We start from the raw sequence: 22037 nt of genomic DNA, 5'->3' as shown, positions 1-22037 counted from the left end.
TCCACTTTTGCCCTTGTTTCTTTGTACATTTTTAGAAAGAAATCTAATAGTTTCATTGTTGTTTTTGTAGTCAGCCCTAAAGTTGTCTTTCTCTTTGTTTTGTTTTTTTTTACTTTTTTTCTGGAGTAATTTATTTTATTATCTATGCCTCATTGGTTACTATATTTATTTACCTTGCATTTATGTTGTCTGAGATGCTGGAAGAGGAAATAATTTATTCAGTTCTCATTATCTTCACAGTAATACTTTTGAAGTGCCTCTTTTTAATGAAAATCCATTTTTTTCACTAATGGTTAAGTTCAGATTTTCAGAGAAAATCATGATAAATTATATCTTGAGCTCCTTTGCTCTTTGGAACACATTACATTCCCTCATTCAATTTCTGTAGGTGCAGCATAGTGTTGAACTATTTGAATTTGAATTTCTTTTTCTTTATTTATGTAGATAGATATAAATTTAAATTTAGATTGCTTGAAGAATTTGTTATCAGGTAATTATTAAATGTTATCTCTATGTCCTGAAATTTGTGGTACATATTTGTTTTTTTTTCCTGTAGATAATCTACAGATTCTTTTGGTTACAACTTTATTTTCTTTGTTCAGAAGTTCTGGGAAGTTTTTTGGTATTATTTCTTGCACTGTGGTATTGAGGTTTTTTTAAACTTGTCATGTGCTTCTGGGAGAGCTATAATCCTTAAGTTGACTCTATATATCCTATCTTTGAAATCAATATGTTTTGGCAAGGAAATCTTGTTTTTTTCTTTATCGATTGTCCTTTATTTCTGTGTATTTGCACTGCCAATCAATTATTCCTTTTTTTTCCTCTTTGGTGTATTTTTTCCCCTATATTGTCCATTATTTCTGGTTCAGAGTCACAAATTCTGCTTTCACAACTTTTTCCCCCACTTTGAAATCATTCAGATATATCTTGTGATTTTATGCTCCCAGAATCCTCAGGCTTCTATGACTCAGAAGGTATTCATTTTCTTTTGCTTGTAATATTTATTCATAGATATTTGAACTCATTTGATTGCTCTAGAGAGCATATTGTACTCTGTTACTTATATAATTTCTACTGGGATTTTTTTTGGGCTTAAACTTAATATCTTTGAGTTTTCTTCCTCCTGAGATCTTCAATAATTTTAGTCTTTTCCTCCTTATAATTCTATCACTCAATTTCTTGTCCTTTGATGTCAAGTTTCTCTTGGGGCTGGATCTAGGGGAAAAAATCATCTCATCTCAATAGTGCTGGATGATTTATATTTCATTGGCCTCAGTCTTTGCCCCTGTGACTTTTAGGGTGATACACAGCTACATTCTAGTTGGATACTGCAGAATGAGGAAATCTCAAGTGCTGAGGGAAGTTTCAAGATGATTCACCATGGTTTGAGGGTTCAAGGGTCAGCAATAAATGGAAGGGGAATACTGATAGACTATGCTATTGTTTGTCCCTTTCAAAGAGGACCATTACATCAGGAAAGTGTTACCATGCCTTGCAAATGAACTGGATTTAAGTAAAAAGGAGTTTGTGCAAAATCACCATTCTTACTTTTTCCTCCAGTCATCTGGCTCTGGTGGCAAGATACAGGACAAGATGATTAGAGGTGGCCCCAAAGAAAAGTTAAGAGTATTGAAGAAATTGTTGAATCCTCCACCTTGACTTTGACTATTAGCTCTTCAAACAGTAGCTATAAAACATTACCCCCTATAAATCTGGGGCACCCTCTTTAGCAAACACAATCATCCAAGGGAAGAATGAGCTCAAATTCAGAGTATAAAGGTAGTGAGGCATACTTTGAGGGAATATACAGAAAAGACAACTGACAATTTCCAATACTGTAGAGCCTATATGCATTCCTCTTCTCCTTAAAGAGTACTTATTCAACTCCTCTTAGGTATAAATGGTCTCTGTTGAGTGAGTCACTTAGTGAGTTCTCAGAATTAGCTCTTCTCCATTCTTCTCAGCTGCCAAAGGATGCATTCTTCAAAGTTGCTTCCTCAAGCATTTGTTTCTATATGTGTCCATGTTTCTGCTCCATCCATTGTTCTTTGAACACTCTCAATCTTATAAACTTTCACATTGATAGATGCCGTGTCTCCCTCTGCTAGACCCCATGACCAATAGGCAGGGGAGGAAATTGAAATCTCCATCTCCTCTCCCACAAGGATCTCTTCAATAAAAGTCTTCAGAAGTAACTGGAATTGTCCAGGACTTAGTGATTTAAATCCTCCAGGGATGTGACTAATTTGTTCTCTCAGCAAGCTCTCATTATTCCCTTCTGATTCATCCAAGAGACTTGTTCTTACCTCATAAAGACTCTTTGTTACCACAATAAAACCTTATCCTCTGTGACTTAATCCTAGGACTACATCAGCAGAGTTGGGGGTGGGGAAGAGAATTCCACTTCCCCACTCTTATACCTATAGTTTTCTTTGTCTCTTTAGAATGTAAGCTCCATGAGAGCAGAGATGGTTTTGTTCTTTGTATTTTTATCCTAAATGCCTATTGGTCAGTTATATCACTTCCTTGTTTAATGATTGTGATTGGGCTCCCCACTGTCAATAGTATAAAAAGCAAACTTCTCTATCTGACCATTCACAATCTTGAAGCAAACTAATCTTCCAGAATGTTTTCATATTATTGTCATTACATACTCAACCTTCCAGTTTAACTGGTCTATTTTCTATTCCCTGCACATAATATTTCACAAGATGTACTCTATGCACGATATGATCTTCCTTTTCTCTTGGAATTTCTAGTTCTTTCCATCTATGAAAGTCCTTCATGTCCTTCCCCCCCAGATATTAGTATTCTGCCTCTACACCCCCAAATTACTTTATACACAATTTTTCTCATCCCCCCTCTCCCCAGTAGAAAGTAAGAAGCTTGAAGTTCAGAAATATGCTCTTTATTGTTTTTGTATCTCCAAAACATGTTTTGGTATCCCTGACATCTTTTATTGTTCAGTTGTTTTTAGGTTGTGTTCAAATCTTTGTGGCCCCATTTAGGATTTTTTGGGGCAGATACTGTCATTTCCTTTTCTGGTTCATTTTACAGATAAAGAATTGAGGCAAAAAAAGGCAAATAGGGTTAAGTTGACTTGTCTAGGGTCACCTAGCTAGTAAGTGTCTAAAACCAGATATTAATTCAGAAAAATGAGTCTCAAAGTCATTCACTCTACCACCTAGCTAAAGAAGACACCTTGGAACAAAGTGAGTAGATTGGAAGGTAAAACTCAATTTGTTATAGATACCTTCAAAGAAACTCTGCAATATTTCAGGACTTTATATAACCAGTACAACCATAATCAACTTTGGAGTTGAGGGAAAAAAATGACTAGCATTTGGAAGACTTCTCTTGCAGTGAATCAGTCAATAAATAAACATTTGAAGGGGTGGCTAGGTGGCATAGTGGATAAAGCACTGGCCTTGGAGTCAGGAGTACCTGGGTTCAAATCCAGCCTCAGACACTTAATAATTACCTAGCTGTGTGGCCTTGGGCAAGCCACTTAACCCCATTTGCCTTGCAAAAAACTAAAAACAAACAAACAAACAAATAAATAAATAAACATTTGAATACCTACCATGTACCAAATACTATACTAAGTACTAGGAATGCAAAGGCAAAAGATAGTCCCTTACCTTTAATTGATGTAGTTAAATAGAGAAATGCATTTTATCCTATAGAGAGTGGAAAACCAATCACAGTTCTTAAATGAGTTCCACTGTCTTGGATATATAGATGAAGCAACAGGTTCCATTGATGGAACTAAATTGACTTGTTGATTAATTATATTAACCAGATTAGATGAATTTAGCTGGTTCATACTATAAACTCCTTGTATCATTTGCAGATTCCTTGAGGATTCCTTGGGGGATTATCTTTTTGCCTTTGGTATCTCCAGATTTTAACACAGGCACATAGTAGGAACTTAATAAATGTTTATTGATTGATTAACCAAATCTCCTGAATCATCTAAGTGGTTTTTAACTCTGTCAATCAGGTTTTAAATAGAAGGCACAAAAATGCTTTCCTCAAGCAGCAATATCTCTTCTAAAATAAGAATTTCCAACTTCTTTTTAATTATCTTGAGCCTTTACTACTCAGCAGCCCTTTGATTCTTGGCTCCTTTCCAAAGGACTATTCCAATCTTTTCCAAACTCCACCCTCCCTGTATTCTCACTCTATGTTCTCATCTCCTACTTTACTGAAATTGGGTCCATTAGAAGAGATACTCTCTCACCTTTACCCTCTGCTGCTTCATTTCAAAGTATCTCTGTCATCACACATCTCCTTTCTTCCTTTTCATCTGTCTCAGAGGAAAAAGGTATTTCTTTTCTTTTCCAAAGTGAATTCCTCCACCTGTGTTCTCAATTTTATACCCTCTTGTCATTATACCCTGTCGCCAACATCTTTTATTTATCTCTCTTCAGTGGATCATTTTCTTCCACCTTCAAGCATGGACAGATCTCCTCTATTTTGAAAAAGATGTCACTTAACCCTGTTTGCCCCCTCCAGCTAGTATCCTATTTCCCCTTTGACTGCCAAACTTCTTGAACAAGAGGTCCAGACCTGATTATGAAAACGTAAATGGAAAGAACAAGAACAGAACTATCTAAACTGATTTCTGCAAAATTATTATGCTGTAGCTTGACCCCAAAGAAGAACTATGAGGAAGTACCTCCTCCCTGCTGCTTTGCAGAGTGGAGAACTTAAGGGTAAGGGACACTACAAATATCTGACCTTTTGATCTGTTGATGAGTTTTCCTGAATTGATTTCTCATTTTTTTGTTCTTTGTTGTAAGGGATTGTTGTCTGAGAGAAGAAGAGATATAATTAGAATTGTAAATACTATAAAAACAAATGTTATAAAAAAAATTTCCAAAAAAAAAGAGGTTTATAAACTTCACTTCTTTGCAACCTTTGCTATAAACCTTCCACCACCAAAGCATTCAAAATTGGTCCAAGTGGATGGTGTTCTGCTCTGGGGCCCTTTCTCTTTTGGAGAGGGTTAAAGGGAGGACATGCGAGAGTTCTAACAGATCCTCCATTTAAGGAGGGGGCCCAAAACATTCATCTCATTATCTGGCTGCTCTCCTGGATTTCATCATCTCTAGGAACTCCTTCTGCAGGGTCACATTGACTCTGAAGCTTAGATCTCTTCAGAACCTCTGACTCTGAGGTCTTTCTTTCACTCTGTGGAGAAGCTTCATATGCCCTCTTTTCCCCCCTTTTAGCTTCTTTTTATGTATTGTCAACCTCGATTAGATTCTAAGTTCTCTGAGGACAAGAACTGTCTTTACTCTGTATCCTTCAGTGATTAGCCCAACTTCTACCACAAAGTAGGTCTTTGTTGTTATTGTTCAGTCCTTGACTCTTCATGATCCCATTAGAGACTTTCTTGGCAAGATCCTGGAGTGGTTTGCCATTTCCTTCTCATTTTACAGAAGAGGAAACTGAGGTAAACTGTATTAAGTGACTTGCCCAGGGTCTCACAGTTAATAAGTATCTAAGGTTAGATTTGAACTCAATCTTCCTGACAATAGGCCCTGTGCTCTGTCCACCTAGCTGCCACTAGTAGATACTTAATGAGTATTCATTGACTGATCTATGATGGGGAAGTCCTCCAAACTCTCTTGTCACTTTTTTTACCTTCAAACTCCAAGGCTATTTTTGGTTGTGATGGCTGTGCCAAGCCCTGGAATATTGCAGTTTCTTTGAAGATATCTATAATAACTTAGGTGTTTGACCTATTTTACCCAGGAAAGACTAAGTAGATAAAGAATATTGCTCAAATTATGATATTCAGATGGATGTACTCATCCTTTAGAATAGATATCTGGACAAATAGTACATGTGGAAAATGAGTCAGACTAAGAATTAAGCAGTAGGCTAAATGGCCTGCAGGAAATTGCAAAGCTCCTTTAATGGAACTTCCTGAGGAAACAAAGGCCTATCTCTTTTAATACCAACATTATACCATTGTTTTATGACTATAAGTCATGAAATACAACAGCTTCTGATACACTGAAAAAGAATATCATATCCAGGACAATGGAGAGAAGAATTAAAAATGAGTATCTAATAATAGCTAGCATTTATATAATGCCTTAAGGTGTGTAAATTACTTTACAAGTATTAACTCACTTCATCCTCATGACAACCCTGGAAGGCAGATTACTATCATTATCTTCATTTTACAGTGGAGGAAATTGAGGTAGCCAGAGTTAAATCTGCTCAGTGTTCTATAGTTAGTAAATGCCTAAGACTGGATTTGAACTCAGATCTTCTTGACTTTCAGGCCACATCATATCCTCTATTCCACCCAGCTGCCATCTTCAGGGTATTCTAAGAGCAGAAATAGTGGATATCAGCTGATGACAACATATTTGAAGGAAAAAAGTAAAATAGATCAGGAAAAAGGATGACATGAAGATAAGATGGGAGAGGTTGGCAAATGGATAGATAGTTCGTGTGTTCCAGCTACATCCTTAAGATGTTAGGAGAAAGCAAAGAAGGGCTCTTACTCTCTGCTGGGTGGACCCCCATGGCAAACTTGGGAGGATATGGACAAGCATCTCACAAGATGGAAGAGAACATGCAAATGGATGAGAACAGGGTATGGGCAATTCTTTGTCTGAAAACTCTCCAGGGATATAGATAACCAATTTGTTTGTAATTCAGAGCCTGAAGAAGTTGGAGGGGGTGCACTAAAAGGGTCAGTAGCTCTGTATATAAATATATATATATATATATATATATATATATATATAGATATAGATATATATATATGTGTGTGTATATTATATGTAAATATGCAAGTATGTATATGTAGCTAATATATATATATATATATATATATATATATATATATACATCTATCTATCTATCATCTATCTTTTTCAGGAATAGGATAGGGCAGCTGGGTACCACAATAGACAGGGTGCTGGGCCTGAATTCAGGAGATTCATTTTCTATAGTTCAAATATGACCTCAGATTCTTACTAATTATATGATTGCAGACAAATCACTTAATCCAGCTCACCTCAATTTCCTCATCTGTAAAATGAGCTGGAGAAGGAAATGACAAAACAGTCCAGTATTTTCACCAAGAAAACTTCAAATGAGATCATGAAGAGTTGGACATGACTGAAAAATAGCAAATAAGCAGCAGGATATTAACCTAGATTTTTCCATTTCCATGACTGGATCTTTATCCTTCATACCACACTGTCTTTTTCTGGATAACTTTAGTGCACAATATAAAAGGTGGATATGAGATATGTTGCATACTCTGTCTTTTCTTTCTTTGTTTTCCAGAGGAAACTAGCCTCTAGTTCAGGCAGAATGGCTAGATTCAATGGTGAGATTTCAGTAGCAAGGGCAGGGCCCCCAGATCTGTTTAAAAAGAAGGAACAATGGGGGTATATGCAAACTACATCTGATAGAATAACACTGATACACTATTAGATTCAATCCAAAACCAGCATTTCAAAAAGAGATTGAGTTGACTCAAAGAGGTTTTAGAACACCCAAAGGGAAAGAGAAAAAAGTTAGACCAGACATAGTGAAAACATAAAACTTTGAGAAAAAAAAAGAGGGCACTTGATACTTAATCCCTATATCCCTTTGTCTCATGTCAGCTGTCAGACTCTGCCAGGGATAGCCAGTGACACAGAATTTTTATCTCCCAAAGAAGTGGCAATGCACTATGGGAATGACCCTGATAGCTCAAACTACAATACAATTTTAATCAGTTTTTAGTGTTTTGCATTTCAACAATAGCCCTTATCCTAATAATCCCAAAAGAGATTTTAAATGAGTATAAGACAAAAGAAACATAATTCCTACAGTGGATGAAAGATAGTTATACCCTCTTATTAGGTTAGACCAATTCAAGTTACTCATAGGGGCAGAAAAAAAAATAAAAAATAACCCAGGAATCTCTATCCCAAACTATTTAGTCTCTCCAAAGAAAGGGGCAACTCCTGGATCCAGATATTGTACATTCCAGAGGGAGCACATTCATGCTAGCTGATGATCTTTAGGTTGGTCAGAACAGAGTCCTAAGGAAGCCAAGGCTAGTGGTAATCTTTGTTTTTATTCTGTGGTCACAAAATGCATCTCTCCCCCATCCCCCAACCTGAGACCACCTGTCTTGCAAGGGAGCGACATCTGTCTCAAGGGGACCAGGGTGAGAAAAAAAAAATGGAAGAATCCATGCCAATTCAGTACCACGCCTGAAGAAGAAATTCAAAGCATGTGCCCTACTGACAAAGAGGACAGCACATAATATTTCTGTGTTCTGTACTCTAATAAGAGTCTGCTGGCTTTATTTTCAGATCCAACAAATGCTGTTTTGAAAGAAGCAGCCCTAGGAATAGCCCTAAAATGAATGCCCAAGACTTGGGTATTCCACCCTACAAAATGCGCATGTATTTTCAGAATAAAGACTAAGCACCAAAGTGGGGGAAAGGGGGTGGTCTCTGTTCATTCTTGCACAATGGCTTCCAGTGGCCAATTGAGAGGCTGTTTTACAAGTCAAAGGCTTTTTCCAGTTCCCAGCTCCACTTTCACTGCTTGGTACTTGAGAAGGGAGCTGTACTTTCTTTGTTTCTTATGACCTGCTGGGTAATACAGGGCTTCCCCCCCCCCCCCATCAGAATCAAACTGTCAGTTTTGGGGATTATGAGGAGGGCAGGGGCAAATCAGCATCCACCTCCAAACTCTGCAGGGAGTTCTTCGGAAGTAAAGGCTCATTCCTGTCAGAAGAGTCAGTAGGTGTGAGTCAGGGAATAGCAAAATTGAGTAAGAAGGTGCCATTTTATAGTCAATTTCTTCAACCACCACCGCACAGGAATAAATAGACTGAGAAAATGATCCCGGAGAAAAGAATGATCCAACCAGGAGTCAGGCAGAATTTTTTTTTGGAAAAAAAATCTTTAAATACCGTTTCATTATTAGACTTCTTTCCTTTTCCCTGTATGATTTTAGCTACTGGTAGAATCATTTCATTGCTCGTTTGTTTGTTTTCGTTGAACAAAGGAAGTTTCCTTTGTTCAGACACAACAAGAATATACAAGGATACAGTGACACTTAACTTCTCTAGACTTGGATCCCCTTGACTCCATTTGCAAATGCATCTGATCTGTATGGTACAGGTGTATCGACCCCAAGGGGTCTTAGGCAACCACTATATCTGAGAGGTGACCGGAAACTTAAAATCTCTGGCCAGGAAAGAGGAGGAACTTAAGGATGTCAGTGAACTCTGGGAACTGGGGGAAGTTGGGGATGGTGTCAAAAAAATGTTGAACCATTTCATTGTTAACAGAAAACAATTGATTGCCTTGGGAACCAGCTAGATTGGGCTCTGATTCCATTTCTTTGGTGCCTACTTCTGCTATTGACTTGGTAGGTAGAGTAAACAAATTAATTGAGCTTCTCTTGGTCTCAGTTTCTACTAGCTGTAACTCTGAGCAAATTAACTTCTTCCTTCTACAATTTTCTCAACTATTTAATGGGGATAATAATAGTACCTACCTTCCAGGATCAAATGAAATAACATTTACTAAGTACTCTGTAAACCTTAAAACACTATTTACATTCTAGCCACCACCACCACCACCACCATCACCAACATCATCATCATTGTTATTAATAAGTCTGGAAACCAGTAATTATAATCTCTTTCATTAAAGTAATGCAGGCATATAGCCCTTGAATTGACATTTTAGCATCTCAAAACATATGACCTATGTGAACTTGAATAAATCATTTACCTTTCTTGTGTCTCACTTTCCTCAAATATATATATATATATAAATATATATATATATATATATATATATATATATGTATAGTGATGGGGTTGATCTTTGAAGTCTGTGAGCTCTCTTCAAGCTCTAAGGTTAATTGGTACATAAATAAAAGAAAAATCCCATAAACTATTGAAGGAATTGGGGAATTAGACTTTTTCTAAAACAAGAAGGTGGAAGTGGGTAGAGGGAAGAAACTAGGATCAAATGGATAAGAAAGATGCATTAAACTGGGGAGATTTTAGCTCAAAATAAGGCAAAAAAACCCCAAAATAAAACAAAACCCAACCAACAATTGGAGTTATCTAACAATTAAATGGGCTAAATTATGAGATAGTAAATTCTGGGTCACTGATAGTCCTTAAGTTGAGAGTAGTTGTCAGAGATACCTCTTCATCCTAGGTAATTTATACCCTTTTACTGAATCTGTTCTAATCTCCAAACTGATTTTCATGAGATCTTGCCTATGAGGAGCAAAGTTCTGAACTTCTTTATCTCAGTTGAGACATCACTTTCCACCTTTTCTTAGAATTATAATCAAGTAAATACACTTAATTAGCAAGTCCATGGAATTGTTCTACTCAACATCCTGAGACTTTCCAGATCAAAACTCCATCCACCGGTTATTACTTTCCTTTTTGTAAGATTTCCCTTTTTAGGAACACAAACTCCTTGAGGACAGGGATTCCAGTTTTTATATTTCTCTCCCCAATCTTTAGCACAGTATTGGCACTAAAATGCTTAATGTATGGTTTTTATTCATTTGTTTATTCGTTCAAGGATCCACACATCAAACAGAGTGTTTGTAATGGTATTATAATGTCTCATGTATCTTCCAATTCTGAGATCGTATGAGACTGTGATTCTATTTTTCTATCTTCTTCATCCCTTCTTGCTTCCTTGCTTCCTTCCTTCTTCTTTGACCTTCTGATTAGAGTGGTGAAGGCTGACACTCAGGAGAGGTTCTGATTGCCTTGTTTTATGCTTCTTGCTAGTATAGCATAAAAAGACTGTCCTATTGCTTATTTTTTGCAAGGTAAATGGGAGTAAGTGGCTTGCCCAAGGACACACAGCTAGGTAATTACTAAGTGTCTGAGCTCGGATTTGAACCCAGGGCCGGTGCTTTATCCACTGCGCCACCTAGCCAACCCCCTGTCCTATTACTTTTAAACTTGTTATATTTTGAAATTTGTTAAATGATGTCACTATTTCTAAATTACAGTCTGATGAATTCTCAATCTTGTCACTGCTGGTTACAACCCCTGCCTGCCTTATTCTGGTTGATGTTTTTCCTTTCTCTAAGTGTCATAGATGGTCCAGAGAGGATTTAACAGACATTTTAGAGGCCTTTTACTAGTTCTTTTCGTATTTCATGGATGCCAGGGCAACACTTGGACAGTTCATCTGGCAGCCCTCACTCGATAGATGAACCACCCACCTCCTTTTCTCTCATAGATTTTGATGTCTTTTCTACTACTCCTTGGGTCTAAACCATCACTGATAACATGCTACAGTCTAATTTTATCTACCATGTCTCTTTTCATTGTTATTTTTTATGCAGTTCTTCTGGAATTATGGCGTTACATGATTGTCAGTCATAGACTATCACCAGAAGAATATAGGTGTTGAAAATATGCATCTTTTTCTTTTTTCACAACATGACTAATATGGAAATATATTTAACATAGTTATACATGTAAAGCCTACTTCAGATTACTCACCATGAAGCAATGGGGGAGGGAGAAAAATATGAAACTCAAAATCTTACAAAAATGTTGAAAACTATCTTTGCAAGTAGTTGGAAAAAATAAATTTATATTAAAGAAGAAAAATAAAATATGCATCCTTGTGACAGTTTGTCATAATAAAAAATATTGCATGCTTTTTTGGGGGATGGGATTGCAAGGCAATGGGGTTAAGTGACTTGTCCAAGGTAAAACAGCTAGGTAATTATTAAGTGTTTGAGGTCAAATTTGAACTCAGATCCTCCTGCCTCCAGGGCTGGTGTTCCATCCACCACTGCTTCACCTGGCTGCCCCTGCATACTTTTTTATGTCTTTTAAAAAAATTTTTTTTTACTAAAGATATTATTTGAGTTTTACAATTTCCCCCTCAATCTTACTTCTCTCCTCCACCCCCCGCAGAAGGCAATTTGTCAGTCTTTACATTGTTTCCATGGTATACATTGATCCAAATTGAGTGTGATAAGAAAGAAATCATATCCTTAAGGAAGAAACAAAAAGTATAAGAGATAACAAGATCAGACAATAAGATAGCAGTTTTTTTCTAAATTAAAGGGAATAGTTCTTGAACTTTGTTCAAACTCCACGGTCCTTTATCTGATACAGATGTTATTCTTCATCTCAGACAGCCCCAAATTGTCCCTGATTGTTGCACTGATTGAATAAGCGAGTCCATCAAGGTTCATCATCACCCCCATGTTGCTGTTAGGGTGTACAGTGTTCTGGTTCAGCTCATCTTGCTCAGCATCAGTTCTTGCAAATCCCTCCAGGCTTCCCTGAATTCCCATCCCTCCTGGTTTCTAATAGAACAATAGTGTTCCATGACATACATATGCCACACTTTGCTAAGCCATTCCCCAATTGAAAGACATTTACTTGATTTCCAATTCTTTGCCACCACAAACAGGGCTGCTATAAATATTTTTGTACAAGTGATGTTTTTACACTTTTTCATCATCTCTTCAGGGTATAGACCCAGTAGTGGTATTGCTGGGTCAAAGGGTATGCACATTTTTGTTGCCCTTTGGGTGTAGTTCCAAATAGCTCTCCAGAAGGGTTGGATGAGTTCACAGCTCCACCAACAGTGTAATAGTGTCCCAGATTTCCCTTTCAACATTGATCATTGTCCTTTATGGTCATACTGGCCAGTCTGAGAGATGTGAGGTGGTACCTCAGAGATGCTTTAATTTCTCTAATAAGTAATGATTTAGAGCAATTTTTCATATGATTGTAGATAGCTTTGATTTCCTTATCTGTAAATTGCCTTTGCATATCCTTTGACCATTTGTCAATTGGGGAATGGCTTTTTGTTTTAAAAATATGAGTCAGTTTTCTGTATATTTTAGAAATGAGTCCTTTGTCAGAATCATTAGTTGTAAAGATTGTTTCCCAATTTACTACATTTCTTTTGATCTTGGTTACAGTGGTTTTATCTGTGCAAAAGCTTTTTAATTTAATGTAACCGAAATCATCTAGTTGGTTTTTGGTGATGTTCTCCAACTCTTTCTTAGTCATAAACTGCTCCTCTTCCAATTTGCTTATAGTATTGTTTTTTATGTCTATGTCCTGTAACCATTTGGATCTTATCTTGGCAAAGGGTGTTAGGTGTTAGTCTAATCTAAGTTTCTTCCATACTAACTTCCAATTATCCCAGCAGTTTTTATCAAAGAGGGAGTTTTTATCCCAATAGCTGGACTCTGGGTTTATCAAACAGCAGATTACTATAATGGTCTCCTGCTTTTGCACCTAGTCTATTCCACTGGTCCACCATTCTCTTTCTTAGCCAGTACCAAACAGTTTTGATGACTGATGCTTTAATAATATAATTTTAGATCAGGTAGGGCTAAGCCACCTTCTTTTGCACTTTTTTTTCATTAAGCTCCTTGGTAATTCTTGACTTTTTATTTCTCCATATGTATTTACTTACAATTTTTTCTAACTCATAAAGTAATTTTTTGGAATTTTGATTGGTAGGGCACTAAACAGGTAGTTTAGTTTTGGTAGAATTGTGATTTTTATTATATTAGCTCTACCTATCCATGAGCAGTTGATATTTGCCCAGTTATTTAAATCTGATTTAATTTGTGTGAGAAGTGTCTTATAATTGTTTTCAAAAAGTTTCTGAGTCTGTCTTGGCAAATAGACTCCCAGGTATTTTATATTGTCTGAGGTTACTTTGAATTGGATTTCTCTTTCTAGCTCTTCCTGCTGTATCTTGCTAGACATATATAGAAAAGTTGAGGATTCATGAGGGTTTATTTTATAACCTGCAACTTTGCTAAAATTGCTAATTGTTTACAGTAGTTTTTTGGATGATTTCTTGGGATTCTCTAGGTAGACCATCATGTCATCTGCAAAGAGTGAGAGTTTTGTCTCTTCCTTCCCAATTCTAATTCCTTCAATTTCTTTTTCTTCTTGAATTGCTGAAGCTAACATTTCTGATACAATATTGAATAGTAGTGGTGATAATGGACATCCTTGTTTCACCCCTGATCTTATTGGGAATGCCTCTAGCCTCTCCCCATTGAATATAATGCTTGTTGATGGTTTCAGATAGATACTGATAATTATTCTAAGGAACAATCCAATTATTCCTATACTCTCTAGTGTTTTTTGTAGGAATGGATGCTGTATTTTTTCCAAAGCTTTTTCAGCATCTATTGATATGATCATATAATTTCTGATAGGTTTGTTGTTGATATAATTGAGTATACTAACAGTTTTCTTAATATTGAACCAACCCTGCATTCCTGGAATAAATCCTACTTGATCATAATGTATTATCCTAGTGATAATTTGTTGTAATCATTTTGCTAAGATTTTATTTAAAATTTTTGTGTCTATCTTCATCAGGGAGATAGGTCTATAATTTTCTTTCTCTGTTTTAATTCTTCCTGGTTTAGGTAAAAGCACCATATTGATTTCATAGAAAGAGTTAGGCAGAGTTCCATCTTTCCCTGTTTTTCCAAAGAGTTTATATAGAATTGAAACCAATTGTTCCTTAAATGTTTGATAGAATTCACTTGTGAATCCATCAGGCCCTGGAGATTTTTTCTTGGGGAGTTCAATGATGGCTTGTTGAATTTCTTTTTCTGAGATAGGGTTGTTTAGGTATCTAATCTCTTCTTCATTTAACCTGGGCAACTTATATTTTTGTAAATATTCATCCATTTCACTTAGATTATCAAATTTATGGGCATAGAGTTGGGCAAAATAATTTTGGATTGTTAATTTAATTTCCTCCTCATTGGTGATGAGTTCACCTTTTTTCATCTATGATACTAGCAATTTGGTTTTCTTCTTTCTTTTTTTTAATCAAATTGACCAAGGGTTTATCAATTTTATTGGTTTTTTCATAATACCAACTTTTGGCTTTATTTATTAATTCAATAGTTTTTTTTTGCTTTTGCTTTTATTATTTTCTCCTTTAATTTTTAGAATTTCTAATTTGGTATTTAATTGGAGATTTTTAATTTCTTCATTCTATAATTTTTTTAGTTGTATGTTTAGTTTATTGATTTCCTTTTTCTCCAGTTTATTCATGTAAGCATTTAAAGCTATAATATATCCCCTGAGAGACACTTCGGGTGAATCCCATAGGTTTTGGTATGTTGTTTTATTATTATCATTATCTAGGATAAAATGGTTAATTCTTTCTATAATTTGTTTTTTGGTCCACTCATTCTTTTAAATGAGGTTATTCAGTTTCCAGTTGGTTCTGGGTCTATATCTCCTTGGCCCAATATTGCATATGACTTTTATTGCATTGTGATCTGAGAAAGACGTATTCACTATTTCTGCCTTTCTGAAGTTGATCATTAGGTTTTTATGTCCTAGTACATGGTCAATTTTTGTATAAGTTCCATATACTGCAGAGAAAAAGGTATATTCCTTTCTATCCCCATTCAGTTTCCTCCATAAGTCTACCATATCTAATTTTGCTAACAATTTATTTACCTCTTTAACTACTTTCTTGTTTGTTTTATGATTCGATTTATCTAGATCTGTTAGTGGGAGGTTGAGGTCTCCCACTAGTAGAGTTTTGCTGTCTGTGTCTTCCTGTAGTTCTTTCAGCTTCTCCTCTAACAATTTGGGTGCTGTACCACTGGGTGCATATATATTCAATATTGAAATGACTTTATTGTCTATGGTACCTTTTAGGAGGATAAAGTTTCCTTCCTTATCTCTTTTAACGCTATCTATTTTTGCTGCTGCTTTGTTTGAGATAAGGATCGCTATCCCTGCTTTTTTAACTTCAACTGAAGCAAAATATATTTTGCTCCAACCTTTTACCTTTACTCTACATGTATCTCTCTGTTTCAAATGAGTTTCTTGTAAGCAGCATATTGTCAGATTCTGGTTTTCAATCCACTCTGCTATTCAGTTACGTTTTAAGGGAGAGTTCATCCCATTCACATTCAAGGTTATGATTACTGATTCTTTATCACCCTCCATACTTTCTTTCCTCTGTTTGTATTTTTCCCTCTTCCCCCTCCCTTTATCTGTATTCCCCAGTATTTTGTTTCTGAATACCACCCCCTCAGTGTGTTTGCCCTCCTATATCATCCCCTCCCCTTTCTTTCCCCTTTCTCTTTTTCCCTTTTCCTTTCCCTTCCTTTTGTTAGTTCCCCTTTATTCCCCACTCCCCCTCCCTTTCTCTGTACCCCTCCCCCTTTCCCCTTTTAATCCTTGAAAGGTAAGATTTTTTTTAAGTTAGCTAAGTATATGTAAATTGACTTTAAGCCAAGTCTGATGAGAAGAAGATTCAGGTGTTTCTCATCTCCTCCCTTCTTCCCCTCTATTACCATAGGTATTTTTTACCTCTTAGTGTAATGAGATTTACCCCATTCAACGCCCTCCCTCCTTCCATCTCCTTCCTGTCCCCCTTTTTAAGGACATAGTGTTTTTTAGATCACTCTGAGTCATAGAAAATTCTGAGTATCTGTCACTTCTAGCTAAGTACATTCTATCTAATAGAGTTAAAATTCTTGAGAGTTATTAGAGTCTTTCTCCCAAGTGGGGTTAAAACCAGTTACATCCCATTTGATAGCAGTCTCATGGATAGATCATGAATGTCTATCACTTCTGGCTAGGTACATTCTCTCTCTGTTAGAGTTACAATTCTCAAGATTTATGAGAAACTTTTTCCCCCATTCTGGAATATAGCTAGTTTCAACTTATTGGATAGCAATTTTTTTAGCCCCCCCCCCCCTTTTTTTACCTTTTCATGTGTCTCTTGAACCTCCTGTTTGATGACCAAATTTTCTATCTAGCTCTGGTCTTTTCTTCAGAAATTTTTGGAATTCTTCCATTTCGTTAAATGTCCATCTTTTTCCCTGTAAGAGAAGGCTCAGCTTTGCAGGATAGTGGATTTTTGGCTGCATTCCAAATCCCTTGCTCTTCTAAATACCTCATTCCCTTAATGTTGATGCAGCCAGGTCCTGTATAATCCATACTGTGGCTCTTTGATATTTAAATTGTTTCTTTCTGGCTGCTTGCAGGATTTTCTCTTTTATCTGATAGTTCTGGAATTTGGCCACAACATTCCTTAGTGTTTTCATTTTAGGATCTTTTTCTGGAGGGGAAAGATATATTCTTTCAATATCTACTTTGCCCTCTGGTTCCATGATATCAGGGCAGTTTTCCATCACTGGATCCTGTAATATTAAGTCCAGTCTTTTTTCTCTTCAATGTTCTCAGGAAGTCCAGTAATTTTCAGGTTGCCCCTCCTCGACGTGTTCTCAAGGTCAGTGGTTTTGCTGATGAGGTATTTTACATTTTCTTCTATTTTTTCTAGTTTTTGGTTTTGTTTAACTGGCTCTTGCTGTCTCATGGAGTCATTAGTTTCTGCAGACTCCATTCTTTTTTTTTTAGAGAGGAGTTTTCTTCATTAACCTTTTGCAACTCCTTTTCCAATTGATCCAATCTACTTTTGAAAGAGCCTTCCATTTGACCAATTGAGGTTTTGAGAGAATTATTTTCTTTTTGCTTTTGCCCAGTTGAGGATCTGAGGGAATTATTCTCATTTTGCATTTGTCCAATTGTATTTTTTAAGGATTTTTTTTCTTGTTGCAAGGTATTAATTGTCTCTCCCAAATTTTCCAGTTGATTTCCTTATTTCTTCAAGGAAGTCTTTCTGTGTTGAAGACCAGGTCGTATTCTCCTCAGAGGTTCTAGGTTTCTCTGAGTTAGGGTCATTCCCTTCCAAGAATTTTTCTATGGACCCACCTTTCCAATGACCCTTCTTCATTTTGCTAAGACCTTGAGTTGAGGAAGGGCTGGTTCACAGGGGCTTGGGATCACTAGAGGCTTTACTCACTGAATGCAATTTCTCTGTCTGGCCAGAAGGAGATGTTGGTTGCTTTCTCTGGAGTGTCTGTGATTTTGATTAAGGCCTTCTCCCTTAGCTTGAAGAGAGGAGTTGGAGCTAATGAATCCTTTTGCCTTCAATCAATGGTGGGCTTTACCCTGGCCTGAGGTCATCCCTTTCCCTTTTGTCAGCTGGGCTAGTTCTTCTACTGACACACCTGTGCCTAAGGCAGAAGTAGTCTGCAATTGTTTGTTCCAGGAAGAGGCCTCAGCCACAATGGAGGCATGGACTCAGAGTTCCTCAGACCAGAGGAGCCCAGGGATGGTGTGTCTGCACCTATCCTGCACCGGAGCTCTCCCCCTAGCCCTGTTGGCAAGCTCCAGAGGGTCAGTGCTCCCCTGCTCCTTAGTTGACTCAAGCCCATGCCATCTAGTCCCAGCGCTGATCCAGCAGGTCCGGCTCTTGGGCCCTCAGACTCCCGGCTTCAATTCAGCTGCTAATCTGGCTGATGGGGCTGATCTGCCTTCTGCGCCCAGACTCACTCACCTGAATTCATTCAGTGCTGCTTCTCTTGGCCTTTCTTTCTGGGTTTTGTGGGTTGGATTTCCTTTAAGAGGTTTGATTCATATGATAGATGGGGAAAGATCAGAAGACTTTAGAACTGTGCCTGTCTTCTCTCCGCCATCTTGGCTGGAAGTCACCCTGCATGCTTTTTAAATGCAATCTCTTTCTTCGATTTTGGACCAATTTGAATCCATTAGATGGTCAAACCAATAGGTCGCTAGTCCAACTATATGTCTAATCTGGCCTAATATATTTACTAACTTTGCAACCTGGGTCATTTTAGTTAATCTATTTGCCTCAGTTTACTCAATTGTCAAATGGTGATAATAACAATACCTATCTTGCAGGATTGTTGTGAGGATCAAATGAGATAATATTAATTAAATACTTAGTACAATAGCTAAATGTTTATTCCATTCCTCACTCCCTTTGATTTAGTCTCAGTAACATACTAATAGTGTTCATTCTATAATCCATTATTAGGGAGACTCCAGGAGATCTGTTTCAGTTCATGCTTATTTGTTGCCATAGTTCCAGTTTCATCTACAAACACTCTAAGGATGACTCATCTTATCAGTTTCTCATGCCAAACTCTCCTTGGACTTGGTCTTGACCCAATTGCTTGGCAACGGCTGGTTGGTGAAATTAATTATTCTGCTCATGATATTTCACCATACTTTTTCATGATGCTTGGCAAATGATCTTATACTCTAAATTAGAGATGCTAAGTTGAAAAAAATTGAGGTTTTTACTGGCTTGAGATATAGTTTTACTTCAAAACATATAGTTTTACTTCAACCTCCTCATTGTGACATCTGTTTTGTTTGGTTATCCTCTCAGAAATGGTGACAATCATAGTAAATGCTTTTATTTTTTTCCCATTTCCCAATTGATTGAATAACTTGTTGAGAAAGATCAGGTTTTTAGGTATTATAAGTATGTGCAGTGTCTTTCTTTTTACATTGACATTTATATATCATTTTAAGGTTTTCAAGCATTGTAGTGGTATTGCTTCATCAAAGTAAATGCACATTTTTTATAGCCCTTTACACATAGGCCCAAATTGTTCCCCAGAATGGTTGGATCAGTTTACAACTCTACCAAGAGTATATTATCATCACAATTTTCTCATATCTGTTCCAGCATTTATCATTTTCCATATCTCAGAGCGGTTTTAGTTTATATTTCTCTAATCAAAAGTGATTTGGAGCACTTCTTCATATGTCTATACATACCTTTAGTTTCTTCATTGAAAAATTGCCTGTTCATATCCTTTGACCATTTACAATTGGATGATAGCTTGTGGTCTTATAAATTTGACTCAGTTCCCTATATATTTGAGAAATGAGGACTTTAGTCAGAAACAATTGTATACTTTCCCCATCTTGCTGTAAATGAAACAAGAAATTATATCTAAATAGGAGGACAGTTCTCTTTTAGGTGGCAAATAATAGATTTGGAAAAGGATGCTTGAAGTACTAGTGAGCATAATAAATAGATTGGCATGATGAAAAGTAAGAAGAATGTACCATACATTGTTCTAGAAGATGAAGAAGCCATGAAGAATTAGATAAGATTCTCTAAATGAATCCAATCAGTGCCCTCAATTCAAAGAGAATTGTCCCATTAAAATGATGATGATGTAGGGAAACATGATTTAGGATCAAGAAATGAAAGAGAATGAACACTTTTATACTTTTTATAAAACTGTACATTAAGAATAGTAAAATGGTATGGGTGATGTCCTTTGATTGAAGCATAGTTTGATTTAAATGAGGCCTCAGCCTTACTTTCTCTTCATGAATCATCTAATGAGACAAAAGTCAATCCTGGCAATGGCTCCGGATGTGGGAATAACCTTGACATCTTCAGTGTCTAACCGAGTTCTAAGACTTCTATGGTGCCCACTGCTACCACCTTCATGACCTGTTAGAACAAATTGCTCACATCCATTCATTTTACCAGAAAAGTCTTGACATGTTTGGAGTAGGCACCTCTCTAACTCAAAAAGGAGTTTGAGGTCTGTTGGTTATCCTTAGCCTGTCTGCCAAAACAGTTTACCTGGGTGTGGTTGCTGCTCATTCTACAACTTCTCGGAACCACAGGTGAGAGTTGGGTGGCAAGTGGATCAACCTGGTGGATGAGAAGCCTTGAAAAGGACTCAGTACATCTCCAGAGGGTACTAGTTTTTCCTGTAGCCTCTTTTTTTCCTTTAGAAGAGAGATAGAAAGGGCTGATTGTAGCAACCACCAATTACATCATCACTAAATGAGCCTTACTATATTTTAACATGCAGAAAAATAACAGGCTACTTATATTTCTGAATTTGTTAGCAAAGAATTGTGGATTTTAAAGGAACACTTATGAATCAAAACATCTCCTCAAAAGTATTCCTTAGTACAATCCTGTGTGTTTTAAGTGAATAAGCAGTTAACCCTTTGTCCTCCAATCTCTGGCATGGTCAGCACTGACCAACAGTCAACACCTTTGATTGATCCCCCTAAAAATTAGTTAGCAATTAAACTCTCCAGTTCATTGTAGAGAGGATTTTTTTTAATCAAAGGATTATTACATAAAGTCTGCCTTACTGTTGACATATTTTCTTGCTATATCACAGAGGACAGGAACTTGGACTATAATTTCACCAGTACCAGGAAGTTCTAGATAAGGAGATTCCATTTACCAATGAGGATCAACACTTTGTCTGCTACTGCTTGTCTAAGAATTGCCTAGAGCAGAGGTGACTAGAGCAACATGCCCCAGTTCCCCAGGAACCAGATAAAAATATAATTAGGAAATATTTTGCAAAATAAATATACAAAAAATAGATAATGTGTAATCTTCTTAATTAAGGATTCTTATGAATGATTTAGTGTTTCCCCCATTTCTAGTAGCAATACCACTGGTGTAGATTTTTCCCAGGGCAATAAAGACAGTGAGTAGCAAAAGTCTGCCCTTGGGTCTAGGTCTTCCTGATTTAAGGGTCAACTCTCTACCTACTCCACCATGTTGCCTCAATGGTTTTACTCTATACTGTTGAAAATAGTTAACTATGAAGGGCAAAGGGATCAGGAACCCCAAAGGCAGTGATGAGTAGCTGCTGTTCTCAGCCTCTGGGCAAACAAAGGATTTATGATAATCCATTCACCCTCTTTTGCAGGACAATGCTCTAATTAGCTACAACACTTTGCCCAGGAACAACAACTCCCCACCCCTCACAGGAAAAGCTTTCACCAGAGATATCTCTTTGGGGAAACCAGCCAGGCACACAACAGGAGGAGGAGAACATACAGGCTGTTCTGATCTCTGAGACACACACACACACACACCATACACACACACACACACACACACACACACACACACACACGCATACACACACACACACGCACACAGACATGCATTTTTAAATTCTCTAGGGATTCTCAGAGGTCAGTTGAGTACATTTTTCTGCATTTAACTGGTTCGTGTTTTTATATAACCACCTAACTTGAGGTGGTTAACTTTGATGTCATCCTCTCCTCTCATCCTAATTATAAAGGTCAGATTAGGAACTTTGGATCTGGCAGGCAAAAACTGCTTTAAGCAGTATTTAGTGTTGAGAAT

The 22037-nt window shown here is 36.9% G+C and overlaps 1 long non-coding RNA gene across 1 annotated transcript in view; it reads right to left on the bottom strand.

The window, feature by feature from the left end:
- The window catches only part of LOC141512831 (uncharacterized), a 49006-nt gene that overhangs the window by 19852 nt on the left and 7117 nt on the right, over nt 1-22037 (bottom strand). The window contains exon 2 of the long non-coding RNA XR_012475604.1: nt 20493-20641. This is a non-coding gene — a long non-coding RNA (uncharacterized LOC141512831). The remainder of the gene's footprint in view (nt 1-20492; nt 20642-22037) is intronic.

Source organism: Macrotis lagotis, chromosome 2 (assembly GCF_037893015.1).
Source record: "Macrotis lagotis isolate mMagLag1 chromosome 2, bilby.v1.9.chrom.fasta, whole genome shotgun sequence".
Classification (NCBI taxonomy): domain Eukaryota; kingdom Metazoa; phylum Chordata; class Mammalia; order Peramelemorphia; family Peramelidae; genus Macrotis; species Macrotis lagotis.
The sequence above is the reverse complement of the archived record's forward strand: the minus strand, read 5'-3'. Positions and strand labels throughout refer to the sequence as shown.